Below are 25,173 nucleotides of genomic sequence, written 5' to 3'. Positions count from 1 at the left end.
TTTGTTATCCACTAAAATTAAGAGTTTTATTGATAATGTTTATCTTTTTTGCATAATTCTTAGGAGATTTTTTCTAAACTCTTTTAATGGAGAGAAATTTTATACATTTTTAATTTAAAAATTTATTTTAAAATTTTAAATATTTTTTAATAAAATTTTCCCTATCACACATCAATTTATATGTCTGGGATCTTAAAATAGGAGCAATACTTGGGGCCCAAGATTTGCGCGGTATACGAGGGAAGTCAATAAATAGATATCCAATTGAGTGACAAACTCACACGTGGAAGGGTGTTTTTTAAAACACCAACCAGAAAGATAATAATATATAATTATCAAACGTTGAGCAGATGGGTGACAATAATTTGACAAGAATTCAAATACATGCCACGACGAAGAAAGGGGACACACTTCAAGCCAAGCATAAAGTCGAGAAGTGTGGGGCACGGCTTCAAGTTTGTCCAACGGTAAAGTTTGACTTCGTGCACTCCAACACTCTTTAAAAAGAATAATACTATTGATATATTTTTATATATATTCTAAGTTATATAAAAGTGTATCAATGATAAAAATATTCCTCATGAGACGTATAAAGGTGTGTGAAGTATATGGAGGTGAGGGATATTTTGATCATAATACCCTTTTATATAGTCCAAGATGTATAAAAATGATGTATATCTAACATAATTTCTATAAAAATCAAAATTTAAATAGACCCATATTTTTATAAAAATTCGATTCATAAGCGAACCGAACTCGAATACTTTCGAAAACAAACAAGCCAAATCTAATCAGAGCGAGCCAGCAAGCCTTCTCCATCACTGGCCCCAAATTTGGTAGCTTTTAATTCTTGTATTCTTTGGCAGCATATTGCATTTTAAATGTTTTCATCTTGCATGAATTAAATTAAATTAATTAACAACACAGTCCCTACGTTTTGAAAATTTAGCCATTGTGGATCACGTGTGCTGTCTACTCTATTGCCTGGATTAACAAACACAGTCTCATCGCTGTCTCGTAGTGTTTCAATTGCACCCACGTTCAATGGATTGGCTGTACCCTGTACCTTTACTTCGGCCACCAAAGGTTGACTTTTCAAACATGATATATATATATATATATATATACGCAAATGCTTCTCTCGGTAACCCTCTCTGACAAAGTAGCAAAGCTAGTATATATATATATATATATAAAAAAAAATATTGATGACATGAAATTTAATAACGATTAAGGTTGTGCTCTCTATGTTATTTTTATATTATTTTTAATTTTTAATTTTTTAAAATAATAAAAATATATTTTCAAAAATAAGAAAAAAATTTGTAAAAAAAAAAACTATAACAACAAAATGATTGTTTTCAACCAAAACAATCTCTAAATTCAAAATATGAAAAACACAATCTATTTTTCATGTTTTTTTCTCTAAAAAAAAGAAAAGAATGAAAAAATTAAAAAATTATTCTTAAATTTTAAAAATAAAATTATATATTTATTTAAAATTTAAAAAATATAGTATATCTATATTATAATTAAAAATATAGGATATTATTAAGTATATTATATATATTATGTATAATAATATTTAATATAAATTATTACTCACATGCCAGTAATTTATTAATCAAATTTATTATTTTATTTTAATAGAAAAATTTTATTAAAAAATAATTTTATCATTTAATAATCAAATTCATTGAATAAAATATCATAAAATAATTTTTTTCAAAATTTTAAAGTAAACATGTTTTTAAATTTTCTATTTTAAGAAACAATTTTTTAAAATAACAAAAAAAACATGTTTTCAATTTTTTGAAAATAGACTATTAAAACAAAAAATTTAAAACTAAAAATTAAAAACATAAAAAGAACGTGGCCTAATTTTTGTGCCATGTGCAATATTTTGATTTCGATTCCCAGCATAGGTCAAGCTCAAGTTGGCTAAAACTAAATTAATTATTATATGGTACCCAATAAATCTAACCTAATAAAAGTCGGGTTGATATAGGTAAAAATATACATTGAAGAGAATCATTAGTACGACATTATAGATAAAAATAAAATTTTTACTGTGTATTAGATATATGCAACAAAATATAATAGACACGTCATATATACCTTAGAAATTTAAGCAACACACATATTCAATAATTGAATACATAAATAAATTTCATACCTCCTGTTCGATGTAAGATTGGGTACAAAAATTATTTGTGTACTGAGACCATGTCCACCTCATGTTATGATGATCCTAGTCTTCCCACACTTAGTATGCAATAAGATACCATTCCAGTCACCTCTTCCTGTGCTAGACACAAAGAATTTGCGTATTATTGGTGTCCGTGTCTCAAAATTTTACGTGTGACCTTCACAAGTAAAATATTTTTGTAGCAGCAAAATATTTTTCAGAAGAAAAAGAAAGAATAAGAGAAAGCAGAAATGTGTAAGGAAGAGAGAGAGACCAAAAAAGGGAGGCAAAAGGCTCTGCCCCTTTTTGTTAAGAAAAATTCCCCCACCCCTTTTCTTCTTCCCCTCCCTCAATTGAATTTTCTTTGAAATACGCACAACCCCCTTCAATTATTCTCTCAATAATTCAAGAAATTACTATGTAATTTCACTATACATTATGCATTATGAACCATGCACTTTGCACTATTTGCAATTCGTCACCTCATGCAATCAATAATTAATTTCACATTATGCATTATGCATTGTTATTATGCACTATGCATTATTACTATGCACTTTGCACTATTGGCAAGAGGGGTCAAGGGTCAACTTTTGACCAATCATTTTTAAAGACATTTTGGGCACACGATATCGATATCAAACGTAACACTATATGGTGTGTGATTTTCTAGGTTCACTATCCGTTAGCAATTAGATAATACTGAAACCATTTTCGGTATTGGTCAACCCCTTGACCCATCACTAGAACTTTTTCAAATCCCGACGATGTTCCGAGAGTTCATAAATTGGGCATAACAGTGGTTCAAGATAGTATAGGTGGCACACTATAAGAAAAATCAATTCTAGTGACAAAAAAATCCGTCACTAAAAATAGAAAATCGGTTACTAAATTTTTAGTGACGGGGTAAAAATCCATCGCAAAAAATGACGTCACTGAATTTTAGTGACGGAGTTGGACTGCGACGGGGTAGCGTACCTTGTCGCAGATTTGAGAAAGGAAATGTTGCCCGTTGTAGATCTGCGACGAGCAAGTTATCCCGTCACATATCTGCGATGGGCAAGTTGTCCCATCGCATATCTACGACGGGTAACATGTCATGTCGCAAATTTGCGATGGGTAATCTACGACCAATATTCTTGTCATAGATTTTTTTAAATAATAAATAACGATGGAAAATATTGTTCGTCGCAGATCTGTCACAGGTACCCGAGTACCCTACCTGTCACAAATTTGTGACAGGCAACATGTTCCATCATAGATCTACGATGAGTAATCTGTGACGGGTATTCCCGTTGCAAATCTTTTTAAATAATAATAAATAAATAAATAAAATATTAAAATTAATGTTAATATTTTAAATAAATAATATTTTTATTAAAATATGTTTTTAATTTTAAAATTTTAAAAATTAAAAATAAAAATATTTATTAAAATTAATATTTATTAAAATATTTTTAAAATTTAAAATTAATATTTTGTTTTAAAATATTAAAATTAATTTTAAAAATAAAAAATAAAAAATAAAAAATAAAAAATAAAATTAAAAACATATCAAGTTAGATTCATTCAGAACAGTCGATGGTCTAACATCTATAGTAAATTGTTTTGTCAATCGTTGTACTATTGTATTCATTTCTAACTGTCATGTCGCCATTTGTTCTTGCCACTATCGTGGTTGCTAATTCTCATATTGGGATTGAAGCAGCTCTTTGTTTAATTGGGTGACTCTGAATCTCATTTGTTCAATCTTGTGACATATTGGGTGACTCTTGTGACATATTTGAACATGATTGGTTGGAACTGTTGGTGGATGTAGTTAGATATAACAGATTAGTTTGGGAGCCTAGGTCATATATTCGACCATTTTTATTCCTACTATTGACAGTTTGATAGAAAAGGTCGTGTTCATTAACTGTAGGTGACGAGGACTCTTCGGTAATTAAAATATTCGTGTTATTAATTAAGGAAATATTTTAAAATAAAAATTTTAATTTAATATATAAATACACTTGCAGGACGCTACTAGATCTATCATCAACCCTTACTTCTTGTCCTTGAGCATCTTTTCTCGTGTGGGTTCTCTTGAAGAATTTAAACTCGTTGAGCTTGTGATTTAATTTAGTTGCCTACATAAGAAATTAATAGATAATATAGTAAAATTAATGAAATTAAACTTATTATATAATTTAAGTAAATTAGAAAAATATAACTTAGCATAAGTAATTACCAATCTTCTTCGAGTCAACAATAATGGAATGGACCTGCCAATGTAGAGTGACCCACTAGTCTTCGAGCCACGATTTTTTTTATTTATTTTATTTTATGTGGCAAATTTTTTATTACTTTCATCTGTCCACTTTGCATCAACTGCCTTACACACGTCGGGGTCCATCTACATTGTCTGGTCTTTCTCACTTTTAATTCTATACATATGGCTCATAAAACTTCGTTTACCCAACTTATTCCATGTGAGCCATATGCAATTATTATGCTCGACTTACCAGAAATACATCTTTTATATTAAGTTAAGAAACATATATATATATATATATATATTTAAGAATTTAAATACAAACTTGTACTAATAAAGAACTATAATTTGATTTACGTTAAATTCTTCAAGTCACATCCATCATATTATTTCTAATACTTCATCCCAATGAATCCATGGTTTAGTGTATCGTGCCCTCTAAATCTTTGCTAGTTTGCTTGGTGGACCACTCTTAGGGATAAAGCTGTCCAACACAAAAGATATATATATATATATAAACTTACAAAAAATTATATTAATTTGAATGTATAATAATTGCAAGTAATAAATTCAAAATAATAAATATAATACTCACTGATTACACTGTTCATCGCAAGATAAGCGTTTTCGACCATCTCCTCGGCTAGTCCCAACTGATTCAATTGGACTGGGCTCAGAGTGTTGTGCAGAATGAGACGATGATTTGGGTCCCTACAGTGTCGACATGAATGTGTATGGGGAATGTCTGTCTGGCATATGAAAAGTTCCCCTAACATATTGGTCCGTCTATGGTACAACATCTGTTGGGTGGGAAGTGGGTGGAATACCGTAATAATCCCATGGCATTGTGCCATTAGGATATGGAAACTGAGCCATGGGAGCAAAAGGTTGTGAGGTGTGGGGGTGGTGACTAGATATTGAATTGTGTGGAAGGGACAATAGGTGTGGAGTTGAGGAAGAATATTGCGAGCCAGAATTGACATCTGGTGAATGTGTGATTCTATAAGATGTTCTAATTCTACCCCTTCTCTTACCGAAAGTGTTGAATGTTTCGACATCTATTTCGATAATTATATATATATATAATAAAAATATATAAATATTAAGATAATCACATTAAAAATATACAAGTTATTGATATCATACTTTAAAAATACAAAGGTTATTAATTAGCATGCAAAAAAAAAAAAAAAAAATACAACATTGAGATAAATTTTGAGATATAACATAGGTAATTGATAAATATGAACAAGAAATAAATATAATAATAGATAATTTATTATTCTCTTAAATGTTGTTTATTTAATGTGCATATTTATCAATAAATAAATATAACATTAAGATAAATTTTGATCGTTTTATAGTACTATATATTTCTAAATTAAATTAAATTTTATGAATAGATTTGTCTGAACTAAATATTCAGAATATTTTCTTTATTACGTAGTTCTACATGTTTTAATTGATTTTTTCTTAAATTCTTATTTAAATTTTTATTCCCTTTAATACTTAAACACTTATTAAAGTTTTTATTTTTTATATTTTTTATTTTATTTTGATTGAGTTATTAAGAACATTATGATTAAAATAGTGTATCTAATTTATTTTCTATATTACTTGTAAATGTCTCACATTGAAATTTTATTTTTTATTTTTAGTGTTTGATTTTAAATAAAAATCTTAAAATCTATTTGTGTGCTTATTTCATTTTATAACTACAAAATATATTTTTCATGAATAGTATTTTTATTTTTAATACCTTACATATTTGAATTTAAATATTTATCTAATTTATTTCTTATGTTACTTCTAAATATTTGAATTGAAATTTTATTTTTCTTATTCTTAGTGTTTTATTTTAAATAAAAATTTTAAAATCTATTAGTGTGCTCTACATATTTTATAACAACAAAATAATATTTTTTCTTAAATACTATTTTAATTTTTAGTATTTCATTACCTACATATTTGAATTAAAATAATTATCTAATTTATTTCGTATGTTAGTTTTAAATATTTGAATTGAAATTTTATTTATTATTTTTAATATTTTATGTTAAATAGAAATTTTTAAATTTTTAATGTGTATATTTTATTTTATAACAACAAAATATATATTTATTTAAATACTATGTTAATTTTTAGTATTTTATTTCTTACGTATTTTATTTAAAATTACAGTATTATATTTTTTAATTAAAAATTTTACTGTTTTAAATTAAAAATAAAAAATAAACATTATTTATTAATACAATTACATAACAAAATATGATGTACATTTATATGCTAATTACTAAATTACAATAAATAAAGTTCATATTTTAATTTCTAAACATATTGTAACAAATAATATAAACAATTAAACTAAAACTAAACTAATTAACATAAAATAACCATTAAACTAAACTAATACAAAATAACTACAACTAAATTAATGCAAAATAACCATTAAACTAAATTAACACAAAATAACTACAACTAAACTAACACAAAATAACTAACTTTAAAAGCTTTAAATTAAAACTAAACAATAGAAATTTTTTAATTTTTTAATGTGTATATTTTATTTTATAACAACAAAATATATATTTCTTTAAATACTATGTTAATGTTTAATATTTTATTTCCTACCTATTTTATTTAAAATTATAGTATTATATTTTTTAATTAAAAATTTTACTATTTTAAATTAAAAATAAAAAATAAAAAATAAAAAATAAACATTATTTATTAATAAAGTTCACATTTTAATTTCTATACATATTGTAACAAATAATATAAATAATTAAACTAAAACTAAACTAATTAATATAAAATAACCATTAAACTAAACTAAAACAAAATAACTACAACTAAACTAACACAAAATAACTAACTTTAAAAGCTTTAAACTAAAACTAAACAACACAAAATAACTAAAAGTAAAACTAAACAATACAAAATAATTAACTCAGTGACTAAAAGAGTGGCAGCAATGGCACTGAAGGCAGTAACAACATCGCTGGGAGGCAGCTGTAATGTCTCTTTTTTCTCGAGTGTTAAATAACTTAGGAAAATTTAGAGATATATATTTTTGCTTTCACATAAACTCAACATAAATCATTTCCTGACAATTCTGTTTTACTTTCACAGCATACCAAGATAAGAATCCTTAAGCTCAGACAGATAATCATTATAAATGCAGAAGTTAAAATCGAAACTTGATATGGTACATATCGAATTCACTTTATTCATAACATGGGAAATCATACCATAGCTTAACATCATGTCTTCAATACTTAAATATATGGAGACTCTTTTATCAGAGATAACAACTAAATACCTTAAATAATAATACATAACTGTTAAGCTCAAGGATAAGTAAATACGATTTTAATGATAACAAAAATATTTTTATGATATAAATGTATTTATTTCTCATACAAAAAGTAAATTTATTTTGAATTAAAAGTGGGTACAAAGAGTAAATTGATTTTGAATTAAAGATAGATTGTCTTTAGACATGTTTTCTAATTTTGACCATTTATGTCTCAAAAGATTATGTTTGAATTTTTATTTCTTGATAAATTCATTTCTTATTTATGCAAAAAGTATATTTATTTTGAATCAAAGGAGAATTGTTTTTAAACATGTTTTCTCTTTCTTATACAAAAAGTAAATTTATTTTGAATTAAAGAGAATTAGTTTTAAACATATTTTCTCTTACTCATGCAAAAAGTAAATTTACTTTGAATTAAAAGAGAATTATTTGTAAACGTATTTTCTTGTTTTAATCATTTATGTCACAAAAGGTTACATTTGAATTTTCAAATTTTGAATTAAAAGAGAATTTTTTTTAGATATATTTTCTTGTTTTAATAATTTATATCTCAAAAGCTTATATTTAAAATTTCAAATATTGATTTCTCATGCAAAAAGTAAATTTATTTTGAATTAAAGATGAGACATGTTTTCTTATTGTTTGAGAAAGCTTAAACATTTGTTGAATTTCAAATTTCATATTAACATTTTCTTCAATGGCTAGTGTGTTTGGAAGATGTATATATATATGGTAAGTATGGAGACTCAAGGTAGAACAAACTTGATAAAGCATTCAAACAAGAGTGAGAAAGGTCAAAGTGCTAGAAGTGTGCTGGCTGGTGGAATTCTCAATCGTTGGTAATTTGTTTGTAATTGTCTCTTGTTGTAAGTTTATTATTTTTACTCACTTGTTGTGTGAGGGGATTGTATTTTCTAGTAATGTGCTAGTGATTATTATTTAGGCAAGGGATTGTATAGTGATTCTAGCTCCAATTAAAAACTAGTATTGATTCTCACTAGTGAAATCTTGAGCTAAGTCTTGAGAGGCTCAAGGTAAGTCTTGAAAAAAAGGATTGGGCTCTTTAGAGCCGAACCTCTATAAATTTCTTTTATTCTGTGTGGTTGTGTGATTTTATTGATTTCAATCCTACTACAATCACCACATATTAAGATAATAAATTTAAGAGTTTTCAAAAAAGATAAAATTATTAATTTTTGAAAAACCCAATTCACCCCCATCTCGGCTATTTTTCTGGGCAACAATAACATACTTACATTAAACAAGACTAATCCTCAACAGAACGTAAGACTATAGAATATCCATCTCTTAATGAAGAATACTGGAACAACATGTTGAATCCATCGGACACGTCACCCCGTGCCATCATATCTCAACCACTTCCTTATCTAAACTGCAAGTCTCACTTGGAATGTTTGAATGTTCTAGGGGCATCACCCAATTAGAAAACAAATCTTCTAGTGAGGGTTTAAAATAGATACATGAATGCATGATACAAATACATGAACAAACATATGCCCTAGTATAACTTCCCCTAGCCCTCTTGCCCGATACAAAACCCTCAGTAGTAATCCTGACCTACTTTCAGAATACTCCCAAACGTTGTTCTATCATTACCCTTGTAGGCGCCCCTAACTAGGGACCCATAACAAGATGACATAAAAGCCAAAACCCATTAAAACATTACACATACTCCTTGACAATGGAAGCCACACTCATACATTCTTACTCATAGACAAACACAATAGTGTCCACATGCTCACAAAAATAAAAGTAACTCAATATTACACACCACATTAGGGTCCATAAACCCACCATATCCCCTTATGGGTACAACCTGAAATATAAACAAGCATAACTTAATACTACACACCACAAAACACCCCATAAGGGTCTTTGATTGAGATGGCTTTGTACACATTGCTACCCCATGAATCCTGATTCACTTGGCTTGCCTTCTACTTTAGCCTTACCCTTACCTGAAATGATGCGAGCAAACATGAGCCACAAGGCCCAACAAGTATAATTGGAAGAAAGCGAGCATAAGAGTCATGAGTATCAAGAAGCAAAAGAGACACGAATGCCATTTAAGGTACTTTCACATGATAAAATGATGATGCATGCATCCATGCTCATATGCAATACTTTTTAAAACTATAAACATGGAATCGAAGTTCGAAACCTTAGGACCGAAGTCCATAATATAAACTTGGGACCGAAGTCCAACTTTGAGCTCAATACTTTCTCTGCGGATATATCCTGCGGACTCGTCTGTTGCGCGCATCATAAAGCCTTTACATATTTTTAAAAATTATTTTCATGTATATGCTTCATGGATTATCATAACATGCATATTTGTAATAACTTTTCATATATAACTGACATGCAATTAACGAGCAATATGCATAATAGGGTAACATTCATGTAAGACAATATCAAATCCTTGCATGTCCACAATAAAGCATCATTCCCAAGGAAAGATAGGGTGATTCAAAACCCTATTTGAGATTCAATAGATATAAATGTAAATCATGGAATAATTTACGAGCCAAAGGGAAATAATTTATAAAATAGAAAAATGACTTGCAATTTGAAAAATTAAGAGGTAGGATCTTGCAATAATAAGAGATAGAGAATGTAACTTACAATTTAAAACATAAATTGAGAAAAGAGGAACTGAACTTGTAAAATAGAAGAATAACTTGCAATAACAAGGATAGAGATTGGACCTTGCATAGTAATAAGAAAACTGAGATCTTGCTTCTTAAATGGAACAAAAAGGAAGAAGAACTTACAAAAACTAGAAAGAGAACTTGCCTTAAATATCTTCTTAATCCTTGCAGCATACCAGGGTTGCTTATGCCAAGCCCAAACTCAAACGGCCAAATTCTCCCTAATTTTCCCCCAAAATTCTCACGTTTCTCTCAAGCTTAACCTCCCAAAATTCTCCCATTCCACTGCCTATTTATAGGCTAAGGAGATAGGAATGTTGCAAGGCATCGTGGCAGCAAAATTATTAAGTTTCTGGGAACAAAAAAAAGCATTTGGACGCGTGGGAGACAGCTGGCGCGATTGGCAGCCGCGTGGCCGTGCAACAGGGCCACGTAAGGCCCTACATGGCGTGGCCTGGCCGCGCATGAGCCCACGGTTGTGAGCATGCAGGCCACATGGCCATGCGTGCCTGCCTAACCGTGCAGCCGCTTGCGAGCTGGCTGCAGGGCCGCGCACTCTTGGGCCCCTGCGGGCGCCTTGAAACGACGCTGTTGACGCCTACTTGGCTGGGAATAAAAATACCCAATTTGATCCTGCCAAGGCTCGAACCCGAGCCTCCCACTTGCACACGCGCACCTTAACTGCCTGCTCTATTAGCCCCCTTGGAAAAATAATTTGCACAAATAATTTTTAAGGTATTTTCACTTTCCAAAATTACACTTTAACCCCAATAACTTTCAGAAATTAACCCAAATCAATTTATTTTAATATTTCCTTATTTCCATAATTCCTTCCAATAAAAATAATTAATTACCTATTTCCTCAAAATAACATAAACAATTATTTTCCCTTAAATCCCCAAATATTCCATAACAACCTCAAACAGTTTTGAATAATTACCAAAACTCACTTGATAAATTTTAATTTTTTTTTCTCCAATTAATTCCCTATGCCCAAATTCACATCAATTCTCAAATAAACGGGTCGTTACAACCCCGGAGAATTACGGTTATACTATCAGGGCGACATCCCAATCCCATGCACGAGTATCAATATGCCAATATATCGTGCCACGTGAAAATCATAACTTTCAATGCAATAGTATATAAACAAATATGACAAAATGAACATATAATATATATAACTTAGCCACTTTCATGACTAACATGCTCAACATGGACAAAAATAACATATATAAGCTTTTGAAAAAATTCACTCACTTGTAGCACATAATCCAGAACACCTCGAAAAATGTGCATTGCCTCGATTTGCATGTCCAACCTCAATTCTCGTGTACAACCTCGATTTTTGAAAAATCACTTCATCTCAAGACTCAAGGCACCCTATTCATCATATTTATTCAAATAAATATTAAGACGTATTTTTTCATAATTTCTTTGCATTTTCTCTATTTTCTTTCTTTTTTTTTTCTCTTTGAAAGATTTAAAATAAATACCTACTAGAATATTTTTTCAAACATTTTCACACCAAAATTCCTAAAATAATATTCTAGAAAATTTGAATTTTTTCTAGATTTTTCTCCTATTTTTCTCTAATTTCCATAATCCTATTTTTCTCAAGAATAAATATTTCTTAAATAATTTCCCAAAATTTTCTCCACAATATTTCATAAAACAATATTCTCAATTTTCTAGAATTTTCTCATATTTTTTCCCCTTCTTCTTTCTTTCATTTTTTTTTCTTTTTTTTACCTCCGATCATCTTTTCCGGGACTTTGCTCGCGACTCTGATGGTTGATTTGACTCCACAACCTTGAAGTACTCCTTGATGAGATCACGATGAAGCCCCCCGATGATCGAAACACCAACCAAAAAAGGCTAAATCGTCTAATTTTCAGTCCGGCTCCGACGAACTCCCTAAAACTCGATCAAATCAGCTCAAAACTTCATGAAACTTTCCAGAAATGATTTTAAAATATGAGGAACAAAAGTCCTCTATTATTTTCCCTCAAGTTTCCCTCAAACACGCAGATTCATGACTCGCCCGATTTTTCCCAGAACTCTTAAAACCCGCTCAAATGAACACAAAATCTCATCAAACTTTCCATAAATGATTCTCTGAACATGGAAAAGAAAAGCCCCCTTATTCACTTCCCTCAATTTTCCCTCAAATTCTCGGATTTGAGAGATTAATTTTTGAAGAATTTGACCATCCTATAACCCTTATTTATAGCCAAATCCGAGCCTCAAACGCCCATGGCTGGTCAATTTAATCCTTTTGAGGCTTATACCTTCCCCAGATCAGTCCAAAACCCTCAATAAAAGCCCCCAAAACCCGGATTCAGTGGCACGATTTTTCAGCCATGTTTTTGGTCGATATGGCCGGTTTGTCAGCTAAAGAACGGCCTAAGCCTAGCCTTGAGGCCCCTCAGCCCATTCCTTAGAGCTTTCCATGGATGAAAGTGGTGGTAGGTAGCCAGCAACGTGGCTACTCGGCCATGGTAGATTTCTGTTTGCAAGATTTTACAAAATTATACTTTGACCCCAACCTCTTTCCATTTTGCACTTTGGTCCTTTGAAGCCATTGAGCATCCCAATAGTGTCATTACGACCCACAAGCGCTAAACCTTTCATTTCATCCCCAAAGTTTCAGGAATAACGTCATTTCGACCTCATTCGGGCAAAATTAAAAAATTACACTTAGGCATGAATGTATATTTTGACTGTAAACCCTTTTGTTTCCTCTCGAAACTACTTAAGGGTTGTTTCTTATGCAAAATATGAACCTTCTCAGGGTTCCGTTGACTTCCCAGAAGATTCCTACGACAATTCGATTTTTCATCCCAAATTATAATTGTACCAAAAACTGTCTCTGATATGATTTCTTTCAATACCATAAATATTTCCTCGAAATGCTTGTTAATACCATATCATTTTCCTTAGACATCTCGACTCCATGGCACTCCTTACAGTTGATTCAGTCATTCACAACGGTAAGAAATTACCTTATAACCCTAATTTATCTGTAAATTTCATTTTCGCTTTAAGATAAATTATATATCATTGAGTCTTTTAAAAATTCTTGGGTATTACAACAGCAACTATAGAAAACGAGAGAACTATGGGGGCAGAAGAGAAAAATGGCGTGAGAATAGGGAGATGAGGTAGAAATGGGTGAGAACCAAGGGGGAGAAACGGCGTTCGAGAAGGGGAATGGGTATTGTTGTTAAAATCCCGATTTTACGCGTACGATTTTACGATTCGAAGACCCCCAAACGATTCAAATCCCATGTAAAATCCAATTTGGGATAAAATCCTATAAAATCTCGATTTTACATGTACGATTTTACGATTTTACGCTTCAGAGATCCCCAAACGATTTTACGATTCAAAGACCTCTATTGATTTAAGTTGTAATTTAGATGATGCTTCTAACGTCTCAATGTCACATAGCATCTGACATTGGAACTTATGCAATGAATTGTTATATTTTGCCTCTAAATTGGAACTTGATTTAACATTGATTACATAAATTCCAATGTCACATAACATCTCTAACATTAATTGCATAAGTTTCAATTTACTTGATTTAAATTATAATTTTTACTTGATTTAACATTGATTGCATAAGTAAATCAAGACAAACAAGTAATTAATTAATGGACCACCCAACTCCAAATTGGGATATTACTTGATTTAATCAATGTTAAATAAAAAAAAAATTACAATCTAAATCTAATGGAAGACATTGGAAGCATCATCTAAAGAATTTTAAGCTATATTTTACCTCTAAATTACCTATATTTTGCCTCTAAATTGCCTATACCAACCTGCTAGTTTTTGAGCTATATTTGGGAAGTATCATTTTTTGAATTATAATAAGGAATAATCAAGTTATTAAATAATATTAATTCATTTTCTACAAAATTATATTATTATAAACATATATTTACAAAAATTAAAGGGTATTTTTAATTATCTCTAAAATCTTACGATTTTACGATTCGATTTTACGATCCGATTTTATGGACCCTTTGTCGATCCCACTTAAAATCTCGATTTTAACAACCTTGGGAATGGGGGAATTTAAACAAAAAACAGTGATAGGATTGGTCATCTCATCACTATATTGTGAAGGGACGTCCTGTCCCATTACAATTTAGCGACTGGAATCCATGCCACGTCGCTGATCAGTGACATAAATTCTGTCACTAAATTTTGTGACATGGAAGTCGTGACTAGAACATTTTAGTGACATATTTCTGTCTCTAAATCTGTCACAAATTAGTGATAGGTGGGCCTCCGTCTCAAAATTCGTCACTAAATTATGATTTTTTTTTTTTTTTGTAATGACAGTGAAGTCTCACTTCAAGTGAACCTATTACAATTGACGATTACTGTGTACTATAATCCTTTCATCGCCTAACATCCTGACTAAGCGAGAGCTATAGAGTGAAAAACTCACAAACTTAGTAACTATGTGTCAGACCTCATTAATGTGATTAGATGACACATCAGGAAACATCTTTCCTAACTTTCAATTTGCCCTGGTCAAGGACTATCCCGTCACATTAATACTAGATCACATAGGACGTTCACCTCATCAAATACTGATGATCAGGGTAATGGATTCTATTCTCAACACTTGTCTCCATATACCAGCAATACAAAACTACATAGATGAATGTTCCCACCTCTCAATTGGATGGGTCGGCTCATTAGAAAATCCCCCACACCAATACACAAAACAACTCTATCGGTTCAAATCTAAGGATCAACACATCATCGGAACTTAATGACATGACCATTATCCACCAAGCCATGTGGTCATTCATCGGCGTCACATTTGACTAATCGTTTCCTAATGACCACCGACAGGTTTACTAGTGACATCTCATGTCATATGGCACATGACACACCATCCTCCCATTAGTATCCCCATACTGAATGAGATAGTAACACCTGTACTAGTCCATATTTGATTAATCGGAGTTCATCCAACGAATTTAAGAACTATGAATAGTTTAAGATATTCTGTTACTAGAGAATCTTGTCACACAGTCTCAACATCTTGAGACTAAAATTCTTATACAAAAGATCTAGAGACTCATTCATATAATTGATTGGAGAAAATATGAATGAAGAAAATCTTTTTTTTTATTAATTTATACCAATATACAATTAATGCATTAAAATGAGCCCACTAAATGTCATCCAAATCTAGCATCAGGACACTCAACACTAACATATATAATAATCTATGAATTGAAAAATTTTGTTATATAAACTCTAAAAATATGTTAGTGGTCAACATTTAATAAACAATTTACTATTTGTATTTAACAATGAAATATGAGATGATAAATGTTGTAATACCCTAAGAGCCCAGAGAATGGTAGTATATATCAAGGATAAGTAAGGAAAAAAAATAACACTAGTTAGATACCTTTTGGGCTGAATGTAGGCAAAGAACTCTGGGGTTTAGCGTGCTTGAGCCGGAAAAGCTCAAGGATGGGTGACCCCCTAGGAAGTTCATGTAAGCCCGTTAGGGTAAGTTGTTCTGGTTCTTTCTATCGCTCGATGTAGGATGTTACAGGTGGTATCAGAGCTTACTTGAGCAATGTGTTGAGACCATGTACAAGCCAAATGCTGGGAGTACTGGACTGAGGACAGTGGACGGGGGAGAGCTAGGACCAGTTATAAGGTTGCATGACGAGGATGTCATGTGCTCAAGGAGGGAGAATGTAATATCCCAAGATCCCAGAAAATGATAGTATATATCGAGGATAAGTAAGAAAAGAATCAACACCAGCTGGATACCTTTTGGGATGAATGTAGGCAAAGAACTCTAGGGTTAAGCGTGCTTGAGCTGGAGAAGCTCAATGATGGGTGACCACCTGGGAAGTTCACGTAGGCCAATCAGAGTAAGTTGTTCTAGTTCTTCTTATCGCTCAATGCAAGATGTTACAAATGTCATACTTAAAGTCTAAAAATAATAAACATATGAGTTATATATTTATACTTTTTATTTATTTATGTATATTGATTGGTTTGGGTTGGGTCCATAGACTCAAATGATTAGACCTAGAACTGAACCGATATACTAAAAAAATTGAATCAAATCAATCACATTGGTTCATTTCAATTCTTGGGTTTACCTAGGTCCATTGTGTTGTCAAAAATATAATAATTAAATTTATAGTCCAGGAAAGTCAAGCCAAGATGGAGCTAGGCATAGAACTCGAGGAGACGACCAAGACAAGAGAAAAAAAAAATGTTGTTGTTTGAGAAAGACCTTGTACTGCTATTGTAATACCCCAAATCAAAATAAGTAATATATCAAAATATTCCATATTTCGTGATGTTAGAAGAGTCGAGTTTAAGGATCTAGAAGACAATTTAAACATTGTAAACAGGCAAATCAACGAGCGTTCCAAGATAGGATTTATCGTATTAAACGAAATCAGAACCGAGACTATTTTCGATACAGTTGTGATTTAACTTGAAAAATTGAATGATTGTAAGGGACCTTCGAGAAATCAATGGAATCTTGAGAGGGCTCCGGTTTTATGTAAGGATCAATCCTGATGTGGTCTCGAGATAAAACAATAGCCCAGTGAGGACATTGGGGTGAAATTGTCCTTATCCAGTAAGGCTTAAGTTATTAATTTTGAATTTTCAATATTGTAATGCAAATTAATTCAATAGATGAGGGTGTATTTGCAATTAGAGAAATACCCAAATGAAGTAGGGATGAAATTTGGGGTTTAAATGTGTATTTTTCTTATGTGATAGTGTATTATATAATATGTTATATGTATATATATATATATGTGCGCGTGTGTACGTGAATGGCTAGCTTCTGTGAAGCGTCAATGGCCAAGATTTGTTGCAAGATTGGAAGGCAATTGGCAGCAAGATTTGAGAAAAACTCTGTAAGAAATTTGGGGCAGTTGAGGTAAAAGATTGTATTTGATGTATAATATATACATATTCAATCGTGGAGTACAAGCAATGGGTGTTTATAAATAGGCAGAGAGCTTGGCCAAGAGATGGAGAAAAAAAAAGGGAGATCGAGAGAGAGTTGGAGCCGAGGAAGACTGGTCGGAAGTAGTGAGTTTGGGGGTGGTTAGAGGCTGGGATTGGCCGCAACAAGGGGGCAGCAGCCATGGCCACAAACAAAGGCCATGGCAGCGCAACAGAGGGCGGCAATAGCTGTCGTGGTTGTGCAATGATAGTCTGGCAAGGCCGAGGCTAAAAAAATTATTTGGGCACGTGTTTTGAGGTTAAGACATGCATATCGAGAAAACTTGAAAGACTAAGTCAAGGTGAGTGGTTTATCTGAGAAATTATTTTTATGAATTGTGGTAGTTGGAAAATTGGGATAATGTTTGAGGAATTATTTAGTGTGAAATTTTTGAGAAAAAATAGGAATAAATAGAAGAAAATTATGAGAAAATTAGAAAAATTAGAATATTTGATTTTTTAGATATTTTTATTGAATACAAATGAGAGATACTTTTTTATTTACATTTATGTATGAAAGTAAATGGAAAGTAAAATATAAATTAAAGAAAATATAAATATGTTGTAATGTATATATGTTATGCATTATATCTTCAAGCAATTACTATATGTATAAAATTTATTTTCTGTAAAATTGGCCTAGAAGTCAACTTTTAGCTTAATGGAGTCGTCTCCCCTTAAGCTAAAGTCTACTCTTGCAAAGTTAGAGTCGACTCAGCCGAGAGTATGTTATGGAGAGTCTAGCTGACAATATTGGTGTATTTCAAAAAGTCGACTCTAACAGTAGAGAAGTCAGCTCTTGTATAACTAGACTTGACTCTCACTTAAAATGGATGTTGACTTCTGTTCTAGGAAAGTTGATTCTTCGGGTCCAACAATCAGATTTTTCTAGTTGTTACAAATCCGTTGGAAGTTCAAGTATATATATTAAGAATAGTTTTTTGGAGAAGGGTAATGCTCTATCAAGTCCTATATCTTTAAAGTACACCCAAGCTCTTATGCAACCATTTCAAGTAATCCAAGGCTCAAGCTTAAAGTCAAATCTTTGGAACCCAAGGCAAATGAGATATTATCTCCAAATGTGGTAAAAATTGTATCATTATATTTGTTCATTTGCCTTCATATTTTCATTGTACTTATATTCATATTTGTCCAAAATTGTTGGAATTAGAATTACATTGTTCTTGAGCCAAGTTGCTCCAATCAACCTATTGTGTATTTTGATATTTAACAAAACATAATTTTAGTAAAACTATTTTTGATATATTTAAATTTCCAAATGAAATTTTGATATGCCTTATGTTGGAAAGTATATTTTAAATATTATAGTATTTTGTGTATCAAAATGAACCAATAAATACTATTTGTTCTGAGTGGAATATTAACGTATTATAAGGGGACATATAAAAAAATGTTTTCATTTTGGAAAACTATCTTCTGGTATTTTGATAACTAATATTCATTGTTGTTAAAATAATTTTTAATAATTTTTTCAAGAAATAGAAGGTATGTTTTTTGAAGGTGGTAAAATCACAAAATCCTGAATTTGTTCTAAATTCAAATACCTATTTTCTTATTGTTATGAATTTTAATTTTTTAGATATTTTTATTGAATCCAAATGGGGATACTTTCTTATTTATATTTATGTATTAAAGTAAATGGAATGTAAAATATAAATTAAAGAAAATGTGGACATTTACTTAAATTAAAGAAATATAAATATGTTGTAATGTATTCGTGCTATGGATTGTATTTTCAAAGCAAAACTATTTTTTATAAAAATCTGGACTGAGAGTCGACTCCTAGTGAGGGACAGTCAACTGTGTGTTATGCAGAGTCAAGATAGCCGAGAACATGTTTTGACCAGTCAACTGGGAGTCGACTGTAGGCCAATGAGAGTCGACTTTCATCTTCGAGAGTCAACTGTCAATTTCGAGAGTCGACTATGGGTGTCGCAAAGTTGACTGTCGGTTAGAACAGTTAACTGTTAGACTCCAACGGCCTAATTTTTTTAGTCATTACAGATTCGTTGGAAGCTCAAATATATATATCTTCAAGAGATTTCTAAAGAAGGCTAATGCACTATGGAGATCTATCATTCTAAAGCACACCCAAGATCTCAAGCACTCAAGAAAAGCAACCCAAGGTCCAAGCATTAAAGATACATCATTTGGAGCCTAAGGCAAATAAGATATTCTCTCCAAGTGTGATAAAAATTACATCATTATATTTATTCATTTGCCTTTATATTTTCATTGTACTTATATCCATATTTGTCCAAGATTGTTGGACTTAGGATTGCATTGTAATCACTTTAATTGTGGATTGTGAGTGGCCTCCTAGAACCCAAGTAATCTAGGTGTATTGTTGTAATAGTTTTAGGGGTGAGTTATGGGAAAAACCTTGGTGTTGTGTAAAAGTTTCCTAGGTGAACTTGTTGGAAAACCTAGGTGTGGTTTTAGTGGAACCTCAAGTGTCGGGTTGACCTTGAGAAAGTAGAGTAGGTGTTGGAGACACCAAATCTTTATATGCTCTTGTGTTGTTATTGTTGTTTACATATTTATATTGCTATCACTCCTAAACAACATACATATTTATAACAAATATTTTCTTTGTATAAGAAAATCTTAAAGGTTTTTAAAAGGGAATAATTCGATTTAAATAAAGTTTTTAACACTCAATTCACCCTCTTTGAGTGGCCATTTTATGTCAAGGGACCAACAATTGTAACTAGTAGATTGTGAGTGGCTTCTTGGAGCCAAAGTAATTTAGGTGTATTGTTGTATTAGTTTTTGGGGTGAGGTAAAAAAAAACCTCGGTGTTGTATAAAAAGTTTTCTAGGTGAACTTGTTGAAAACTTAGGTGTGGTTATAGTGGAATCTCAAGTGTCTGGTTGACCCTGAGAGAGTAGACGTAGGTGTTGGAGACACCGAACCACTATATATTTTATGTTAATATTGTGGTTGTTTGTGTATTTATATTGCTATCACTCACAAACAACATATATATTTATAACAAGTATTTTCTTTGTATAAGAAAAACTCAACAGTTTTTAAAAGGAAAGAATTTGGTTGAATAAGTTTTTAATCCTCAATTCATTCATTTTTTAAGTGGCCATTGTATGTCAAGGGACTAATAACATGTTATGATGAAATGTACATATGCTCACGATGAAATTATTGATCATGCATCGCATCTGGTTGAGAGTATATGTCGGCATCGTTGCTCTACCAAGGGTGTACACATACATCTCGCATTGGTAAGGAGACTGTAAAGAAATGAGAGTAGCATTAAAGTGCGATCGACTCAAACAAAAGGAAAAAGAAAATGACATTTTGCATATTGCATTCATACACAAAATATGATTTTGTACCATTACTTAGATGATTTATCATCTAACTTGGATTTTGTTCCTAGAATATTCAAACGTTTCAGATAGATATTGTAACAGAAACGAGCATGAAAGAGGTATGTAATAGCACTTAGCAAAGTGCATGATGTATCAATTGTATGATTATGTAGCTTATGTATTTAAGTTATGCTACTTTAAATTCTGAACGTCTTGAAGGATGATGCATAACCTTAATTATGGTTAATATTAAAGCTTAAAGTTTGATTCTTAGCTTCTGCGTTTTATGTTTATGATGATTCTTATACGAGATAGATGAATGAAAATTTAGGGATATATATAAGGAATGATATGGTTAGCATTAGTTTTGAATAGAAAAAATGTATTATCCCAGAATTGTCCCAAGTTATAACATTCTTAAAAAACGAGGTGTTACAGATGTCTAGAAAAGAGCTCAACAGGCTTGAGTCTTTCAAAGAAATAGTTGTGGGCTTGAATAAGTTGCAATATTGTTGAAGAGGGTGAGAGATGAAAAATAGTCTAGGAGAGAGCTCCATTGTCCAAGAGAGAGTGAGAGTTGATACAAGGCAGAACACTGTCTAAAGGCACATAAGGATTTCCCTCACTGGGGCTTTTCGATACTTAAGTCAATAATACTTTATGGTCATAATGCAAAAGTAAGTTAAAAGTAGTCTGAGAGAATAAGTGTTCATTTATCTGAATAAGTAAACAGACTAATAACGTGCTTAAGCATAATTATGCGAAGTTGGTGTCTTAGTGGCGTTGTTCTATTGTGGTAAGACAGACTGCCATTGCACGAGGTTTGGTGTCTATTCTAGTGTCTTTTGGATATTGGGTTGTTTGTTATGACAAGTTCTAAAGACAACTCAAAGAATGCCCTACCTTAATACCTAAATGGTTTTTTTTTCCATATTTTCAAACAATTGTTCATTACATGTAAAAAATAGTAATATAAAAATACACATATATTTTCCTATTTTACCATATAACTCGAATTGCCACACAAATACTAAAGATTTTTTTTATTGTTTTTCACTTTTCAGTCATTATTTTTCTATTTATTTCTCAATACTTACACTTTTAATACCAAATATTAACTTGATCGTTAAAGTCTATTTTGAGAAAGAAAAGCCCGCCTCTTGCAAGAGTCTAATGGTTGATATTTTGGGTTCGTGTTCCTAGTAACATTATGACATGGATTTTGAACAATTTTTTGACCAATGGAAGATTAATGTAATTTCTAGAAAATGAAAGTACCCACAGTAATTTAATAAAACCTCTGGGCATCGAGTGTATTTTACCTGTAAGTTTAATGCTGCTCTGTTCCACGGTCTTTATCTGTCTAACCGAACACCACAGAACGAGAATAAGTAAACCGAGGACGGTCTCGTCTGTGTTACCAAACAATCCAGTAGCCGCATTTGGTCCCGCTGTTTCTAGGGTTTTTGGTCCACCTCCGCCTATAACTCATCGCAAACCGCCCCCTTGCCGATCTTCATTCTCCAAATCTCTCTCTCTCTCTCTCTCTCTCTCTCTCTCTCTATCTCTCTTTCTTTCTTTCTTTCTTTCTGAGCTAGGAGAAGTATGCGTTTACGCATGTGAATAAGCAGATTTCTTTCTCAGCTAGGAGAAGTATGCGTTTACGCATGTGAATAAGCAGAGAGGATGGATGTGATGAACACATCGGAGCGTGATGATTAATTCGTAAGATCGAGTCTCCTCGCTACGTTCTTTCTGATCCATTCTCTCTTTGCGTGTAAACATATGTTTAGATTTTCTTTTTCATTTTTCTCCGCCAGTTGTTGATTTTTTTCTTTTTATATTTTTTTCCGGAACATCAGCAAGATGATGAAATCAGAAAATCTTAGGACACCTTCTGACGCAATCCGACAATGGTTGTGTATGAGAAAGATTTTCAGTTTCTGATGCTTGATGGATACGTGCAATCATGAAAAATGCTGTTTGTTAAATATTTCGATGCTTAATTTCTTTGATTTTACTGGTTTTCAGCTGGAAGCTTGATCTTAACTAGGAGGTAATTTTTAATCTTTCGAAGTTTTTCATCTGTTCTTGTTTGTTGTTTAGTTCCACATCATGTTAGGCACTGAAATGTTACTGATTTGCTGTTTTGTTATATTCGTTGCTGTAATTTTCTCCATCATCGCATCGCATGCTTACTGGATCGCCCTCGTAACTGTTCGACAAAACGTTTAAAAGAGCATAGGCGCCCCTCTTGTCAATTATTTCCACTTTTATTTTATTTTTAATTTATACAATGTATGCATATATATATATATTAAATTTTACAATTAAATATATATTATTTAATAACTTATATAGAAATAAATATATAAAAAAGGGGGTTACAAAAGGAATGCAGAGGGAAGGGGGTCGGGGATGGTCTTTGGGAGACCCATTAAGTAGACTTTGCAAACTCTTTTGGGAGACTTGTAAGTCTTCCGAAAACCCCTCCCGTGGGCTATTTCCACATAACCAGACTTGCAAATCGATTCGGAATTTCCTCTTCAATTGTGTAAAGAATAACTATTATTTACATATAGTCCAAATTTTAATGAATTTTAAAATATCATGAATGTTTATTATGAACCCTATCAATTCAGTTATAAGTAAGTGAACCCTCCTTTAAACAAAAAAGAGTATATTATTATTGTTGATTTAAGAGATTTGATTTAAAAGTGTTCTTTAACTACAACAATCAATTTTGATATAGAAAATCACCTTAGAATGATTCTATTCTGTCATTTCAATTGATAAATTATTAATTTCAAGCGTGATATTTCAAAATTTGTTCACACAATGGCGAAGGATTTCTTTGTTTCTTTGTTGAATGCTAAATGCTAAGAAGATATGTTACTTTTTTTTTTTTTTTTTTCTGATCGTTAATAATGAACTTTTTAATGAATTTTACTTTTAGTTGCCCAAATGAGCAAAATGGATGTTTTTGGTAAATTATTATTAAACCAAGCCCAAATATGTCCAGTCAAGGTTAATGGGAAGGCCTTACATTATATCTTATCATCCCATGGAGCATCATCAAATGTAACACAATCTGGGTCTATGTCATGATTTATGATTTTATTTTATTTTGGTGAATAGATATATTTTTATATATATTGGATTATAGAGAAATCTAGAGGTTAAAAATTTAATAAAATGAGTTGAGTTTAATGTATAGGGTTAGGGTTAATGTGAAAAGGTTAAAGGTTTGGGATAGTTAAAAATTAAATAAAACCCATTTCTAATGGATTTTGCCTAAATTATATGGGTTGTGAATTTTGTTAAATTAAAGTGAATTAGGTTGGGCTTTAAGTGTTTGCAAGTTAGAAAATAAACTCTTGGGTCTAATTAGTAAGAGTTGAATTAATGGGTTGGACTTGAACTCATTTGTTATGTGATGAGATAAATTAAAAGAAAATGTAATTTAATTGTGAAATGTCAAGAAAAGGCTTGAGGTCCTTATGTTGAGTGTGAAAAATGTAAGGGTAAATGAAAAATTGTGTAAATGGGTTTGATAAAGAAAATAAAAAAAAGAAATAAAAAATGACAAATGACAAATGTTTGAAAGGGACATGATAATAATTGTGTTTGTGTGTGCAAGTGAAGGGCAAAAGGGTCTTTTGATGAGAGACACAAAGGCATTTTCATTTGAAGCTTCAAGGATGAGTTTCAAGTTGGAAAACAAGTTCTTCTTGATTTATCTCCATCTAAACAAAGGCAAGTTCTCTTGCATCACCTTTTATTATGTAAGATTTTATCTCTTCTTGAATTTATATATAGATCTACTTGATCTCTCTTCAATTTTGAGCATATCTTTCACTTCCATGGTTATAAATTATCATTTGATAAAAATGAAATTTTCTTTTTGGTTGTAAAATCTTTGTAAAGATCCTTCAAAATTTATGGGTCTTGTTAATGTGATCATTTGGAGCTTGATTTACTCTAAAATCCTTCATGGAATGACATATTTTTTGTTAGATTAGCGCAACACGGGGGTGGTTTTGACAGAGTCTTGCGAGGGTGATGGCATGTAGGTGTGGGCATGCCCATGGCACCTCTGAGTGAGGGTGATCGGGGGTGTTGGCGTGCAGTCGTGGGGCATTCCCAAGTGAGGGTCACTTGGGGGTGTGGGCACCGGTATGTGCGGGGTTGCGTGCATGTGTGTGCATTGGGCATCTCGATTGAGGTCACCTAAGCCAGCGCACGCACGCACGCACGCACGCACGCATGGGCGCGAGTGTTGGCTATCACATTGGGCCGCGCAAAGGCACTGTTGCAGCTACTTGGCAGGTCACAATCATGTGCGCGGGGGCTTTCCGCTTGGA

The 25,173-nt window shown here is 31.7% G+C and overlaps 2 non-coding genes across 2 annotated transcripts; both read left to right on the top strand.

Moving 5' to 3' along the window:
• The first annotated feature begins 22,493 nt into the window (after positions 1–22,493).
• LOC127812357 (small nucleolar RNA R32/R81/Z41) lies at positions 22,494–22,575 on the top strand. The gene has a single exon (XR_008025863.1). It is a non-coding gene; the product is annotated as a small nucleolar RNA R32/R81/Z41 (small nucleolar RNA).
• Positions 22,576–22,667: 92 nt separating this feature from the next.
• Positions 22,668–22,763, top strand: LOC127812356 (small nucleolar RNA snoR31/Z110/Z27). Its single transcript, XR_008025862.1, has one exon. It is a non-coding gene; the product is annotated as a small nucleolar RNA snoR31/Z110/Z27 (small nucleolar RNA).
• The last annotated feature ends 2,410 nt before the right edge of the window (positions 22,764–25,173 follow it).

This window comes from Diospyros lotus, chromosome 10 (assembly GCF_014633365.1).
Source record: "Diospyros lotus cultivar Yz01 chromosome 10, ASM1463336v1, whole genome shotgun sequence".
Taxonomy (NCBI): Eukaryota; Viridiplantae; Streptophyta; class Magnoliopsida; order Ericales; family Ebenaceae; genus Diospyros; species Diospyros lotus.
The sequence above is the reverse complement of the archived record's forward strand: the minus strand, read 5'-3'. Positions and strand labels throughout refer to the sequence as shown.